Below are 6,103 nucleotides of genomic sequence, written 5' to 3' on the forward strand. Positions count from 1 at the left end.
GCGCTGTGGGAGGAAACCTTAGAATACATATAGGAACACCTTATTTGTTCCCTTATTTGTTTCCTCCAGTATATATTTATGTCAGATGAAGCTGTACTCAGGTATTAGTGATACAATTCCAAAAACTCTCTGGAACACAATTTACTTTACCATTTGCATGCTTGTGCAACTGTATTTGAAGAGAGAGTTTTTTGGTTTACAAAGGTACAATCAAATTCCATTTTCCCTTTACCTTTTACATTTATTGTTCTTCAAAGACAAGGGAAAGTCGAGTTACCTTCTGTTGAACAATACGAAGAAACTAATGAAACCATATACGCAGTTTTCAGAATTGAAATAAATGCTCTAATATTTTAATGAGTGCAAAAGACTATATGATTATTAACAGAGATTCCCTTCCTTCATAATATTCTACATTACAGAAGGAACATTATCTTACACATCTCGAAACCTGTGGAAATACAAACATATTAATTAGATTTAGCTTACATGAATTAACTACCATTTCTTTTGGTATAGCACAAGCCTCATTCAAAAGCAGATCTAGTATCTGTAATATACAGTATATTGTACTGTCAATTATTTTTATGTACAGTTTATTTTTATGTCGCTTTTAGCACTATTCCAGCAATATCACGACGGAGGACTCCAGAAATGGCCTTCATTGTACCCATGTGTGGAATCGAACCCCGATCTTCGGCGTTAAACGCTTTAGTCACTACGTTACCACACCGCCATTTAACTATCTATATGTAGATTGTTACAAATGTTATTACTATTCCATGTTCTTCCTTTTGTGTATTTCGTCTATTCAGTAAAAGAGACTTCCATAAATGATATCAATGCTGTTGAATTAAACCCTGATGCTATCTTTTATGTGTGTTCAGTATTGGTATTTGAGCAAAATGGTACGTCACGTTTTATGCAATATTTCAGCTATATAGCAGCGGTCTGTAAACAACGAGTCTGGACCAGAACAACCCTGTGGTCAACAGCATGAGCATCGATCTAAGCAATTGGGATACAATGACATGTGTCAACCAAGTCAGCGAACCTGACCACCCGATCCCGTTAGTCGCCCTTTACGATAAGCACAGGTTACTGAAGATCAATTCTAACCCGGATCTTCATGGGTCAGTTAAGAGCTGGCAATACAGAGGTAACGGTCTACACTAAGCCTCCTGACGTGTTAATAGAACCGTGTCACGTTTATCCTTCGTGAGATTATGTACGTCGTTTTGAAAAACAAGTGAATTTCTTACAAAATTTGTAACTGCATGGGTCTTGGGTTCACTAGCAAGAGACTTAACAAAAGACATGGGGAAACATTTATTGTCTCCCTTGAAGAAGCAGGCAAAGACTGTTTCATCAGCTGGCAAACCAATGGGTTTTCTGGGATTTCAAAGAACCTACTGGTAGACCATCTCCTATCAGACCATTTATGGACAGTATTACGGTTTGTTACGACGTAAATTGTAATAAAAGGTAAATTGCAATACTTGCAGTAAATTGTAATAATCCTTAAACTAAATTTAATAAAACGTAAACTGTTATAAATATTGATGTAAATTGTAATACGCAAATTGTAATTAAAAAAAATGATTGTAAATATTTTAGTTGCGGTAAAATGTGATAAACAATTTCGTAAATTGTAATAACAGTTTTAATCATTCGTAAATACGCGTGTGTTCGTTTTTCGTTGCATTTCGTACATCATATAAGCTTGTTATCGCGATAATTCAAGAAAGAATTGATTGTAACGGGTATATCTAACATACTTATATACATGTGTATGTGGGGGTGTGTGGGTGGGGGGATGGAGAGGAGGTTTCTAACGGTTATATCTAACATATATTTTAAAAAGAGTATGTCTAAGGAAAAAGGTATTTCGATCTCTTAATACTTCTGACCTATTTAAATACAAAAAAAAGCAAATAAATAAAGTAAATAATCTGAAAAGAACAGCCCAGGGAAACTTTTATTCTAATTTAGATAACGTTGTATGATCTCAGTCTACTCAATCAGATGGATATTGGAAGATCTTTAATTTTTGTTGAAAGGTACTACGTGATCGGGACCCATTTCCCCTTTTGTAACTGATGATTCTGGGATACGTTTAGTTTTTACAGATTTGGATAAAGCTCAAACATTAAATGAATATTTTGTATCTGTTTCAAATGTTAATGAAGGCGGCAATACTTTGTCACCTGTTAGCAATCGCTGCGTTAACAGTATGTCATTGTAACCGAAATGAAGGTATCCGATACGATTAAGACCTTACCAGCAAACACATCTAGTGATCCTGATGGTATTAACGTGAGAGTGTTAACTGAACCGGTATCTTTGTTGTACAATATATCACTGAGTGACTGTGTACTTCCTCCAATGTGGAAAACAGGAAATGCTGTTCCTATATTTAAAAAAGGTGATAATTTCCTCCAAACTAAATACAGACCTATTAGTTTATTATATATCCATGGGAAAATTCTTGAAAGAATAATGGTAAAGCATTTGCATAACCATTTCCATGAACACAGCATTTTAAGTAAATCCCAGTCAGGTTTTACTGCTAGTCATTCTACCAACTCTCAACTCAGAAATTTATCATAATATTTGCTCAACCCTAGATAATCGCCACCTTTACTGTATGGTATTTTGTATGGACATTTCAAAAGCTTTTGACAGAAACTTTAGAAAATTGATAACATGCTAGCTCCTGATTATCTTAAAGACTTACTTCCACCATCTACTTAAACTATTTCTCAATACAATTTGGCTATTCCAAAGTTTCGATTCACAGTTCTTCAAAGTCATTTATCTATGATTGTGTTTGTGTATGGAATAATCTCTCCTCCACAATAAAATTTACCAATTCATTTCTATCATTTAAATTTAAATTATCTGAAAAACATTGATACAATTCCTAAATATTTCCTATTTGGTGAAAGGAAGATTAATAGTCTACACACTCATGTAGTTCTTCAAATGCTGATCTTTTTCGTGTCAATTTATCTCAAAGTAAAGCTTAACTTTGTACTCTTGTGAAAGATGACAATCACTTCTTTCTAAAATGTGTCAGCTGCCGGTTTGATTTGATAGAAGGATTTGAAATACTAAAAGTTAGCGTAGATATTAGCGTAGCCTTAATCTGCCACAAACTATAATTGAAAATATTTTTAGTCAAATCCATAAATTCATTGTACTTAGTAAGGGCTTCAATTAATGTGTAACATGTCTTGTCTCTGTTCATTGTCCATCACATGAAGTTTTCCATATACTAAATAATTGTCGGGAGCAGAATTTTAATAACTTGTGCGAAATCCCTTTCTATACTGAATAAAACATGTTCAAACAAACAAACTTAACTACCAGTAGAGTAGGGACATGCTGAAAGAGGGGTTCTAAAGAGTATATCTAACATACTTAAATGCATTATAGAGGATTGGGGGGTCTAGCGGATATATACAACATTCTCAAATACATGTAGAGGGGTAGGGGTCTAACGGGTATATGTAACGTACACCAATAAATACTATCATGCATTTTGACTCACATTTTCGAACCTTTTATCAGCCAATAAAAAAAGGCTGGCGATGGATTTTAATATGGATGAAAGAACCTTTGACATTTATCAAGCAAGCAGTGAGGTTGAGTAGGTATATCATCGTTTCCTAAAACAAAAGTAATGTTCGTTTCCATGGAAATTATGGGAACTAAATCGTGATAAACAAAACCTTAATTTGGATACAGTATCATGAGTATGTTTCACAAGAAATCGGTAATTGAACTTAAAATACGAGGGGCGTTACAAAAGTCAGGATAGTTATATTCTCGATGTCCAAAGTTTGAAAAGCTTCCATTTTATTTTGAAGGAACTAACAGCAAAGCTATTTCCAAAATTTCACATATGTGGGTAATGTGGTTAATGAGATATTAGTCATCACAACACATTGGGGTATAATATTTCTGACAAAATTGCAGAAAATAAAAACGATCTGTCATTTTGTATCTCTTGGATTATGGTATGCCCTCAGATAATATCATATAAAATATGTTCAGTATAGTATTGGATGACTTCCCGTCATAATCAACATTCAAAGATGTGGATTGCTTGACTTATATTAGACGGGGCTGTTTTTTTAAGGACACTCCCATTTTAATCTGTCAAAAACACTGTGTCCAGATATTCAAGCTGGCACCGGTTGCACATCATACGTTCGCATCATATTCTAGTAACATTTTCGAGGCAAACGGCATTCAGGCATGTTTATAAGATTTAATCAATATTTAACACATTTTGAAACAGCAGATAATTGAATAGGATATCTACCACAGTCGGCTTATACTCAATTATTCAACGTTGATAACTTAAAATTTAAAAACGTTTGCAAGCATATAAATGTACCTTTTCCAGTTCGTCCATAATATTAAGCCCCCAAATTTCAGCCCCGTAGAGGAATATGGGTGTTATCTTTGTATCGAATAATTTGAAGTACAGATGAGGCGAGTGTGGTTTCAAAGAATGTATACTGCTAAGAAGTAATGACATCAATCTCTGGCTTGAATAGAACTATTGTCAAACGCTTTCCACAACTGTAACCTGTTACTAAAATACAATCCAGGATAAGAATATCCCGAAACCACTTTTACAACTCTACCGTTATAAAACCACTTTTTGAACCGAGATAAACCGCCTCCATTCTTAAAAACTACAATTTTAGTTTTATGCATATTGACTGACAATTTCAATTCTGAACAATACCTGCTAAGAATATCTAGTTTAAACTGTAGACTCCTCACACTGTTCCCAAACGAAATATCAGCAGGTCTCATCAGCAAATTAAAGAAGGTAAATATGAATATCATCTGGATGTAGCTGGACGCCAAACCGACATTCACTTTCAATATTTTACATTAACTAATTCATTTATATAAATCTGAAACAAAAAGGGGCTGAGCATACACCCTTGTCTGTCCAAAACCAATAAATCTTCGCCGTGACCTTTAAAATGACCTCAATGTCACTAAATTCAACTGCTGTTGGTGAATCCAGCCAATACACCTTGGTACCAAATTTGAACAAAATCCATCATTTGTGTCCTGTGTTATCGCCCTAACAAGCTTATATGATGTATGAAATGCAACGAAAAATGAACACACGCGTATTCACGAATGATTAAACCTGTTATTACAATTTACGTAAATATTTATTACATTTTACTGCAACTGAAATAATTACACTTAACGTCAATTTTTAGTACAATTTTCGTATTACAATTTACACCAATATTCATTCCAATTTACGTCAACGGTCATTACAATTTGCTGAAAGTATTACAATTTACGTTTTAATTACAATTTACGTCGTAACACGCTTGTCTGCTGGGGACGTTGCGATGGAATGTTTGGGCTATTTATCGTGAAATAACACGAATGTTGTGCTTTTTCACCACGGAAATATGCCTATGTCACCATGAAATCATTCAACAGCATCGGAGTTGAGTCATCCCGTTGATGAAACTTACCTTGTCATACTATGGGGCGCGGTGGGCGAGCTGGTTAAGGCGCCATGAAATCATTTAACAGCATCCTCATTCACCAGGTTTAGCATCCTCAGGTTTCTGAGGTATTTTGACCCGTGAAGGTCCGGGTTAGAATATTGATCTTTAGTAACCCATGGTTGTCGTAAGAGGCGACTAACGGGATCGGGTGGGTGACTTGGTTGACACATGTCATCGGTTCCCAATTGCGTAGATCGATGCTCATGCTGTTGATCACTGGATTGTCTGATCCAGACTCGACTATTTACAGACCGCCCCATATAGCTGGAATATTGCTGAGTGCGGCGTAAAACTAAACTCAATCACTCACTCACTGAGGTATTTTGGCAAATCTGAACGTGATAATGGTGGAGAGGTATTTCTCACATCCTCCACATGTACATTCGCAGTTATGATGTTGTCATAGTATCATGCAACTGGAAGATGTTTCCCCAGAAGCATTTGGAGTTACCTCAATGAGAGCTTTTGGTCTTTCCCGGATTTTCAGTCGTGGAGTCATAGTCATAGCTTACGTTTGACACACCTTCTGGCCAGTCAAGCAG

The sequence above is a fragment of the Haliotis rubra genome, unplaced genomic scaffold (genome assembly GCF_003918875.1).
Source record: "Haliotis rubra isolate DU_JTF1 unplaced genomic scaffold, ASM391887v1 Scf207, whole genome shotgun sequence".
In the NCBI taxonomy this organism is placed as follows: Eukaryota; Metazoa; Mollusca; class Gastropoda; order Lepetellida; family Haliotidae; genus Haliotis; species Haliotis rubra.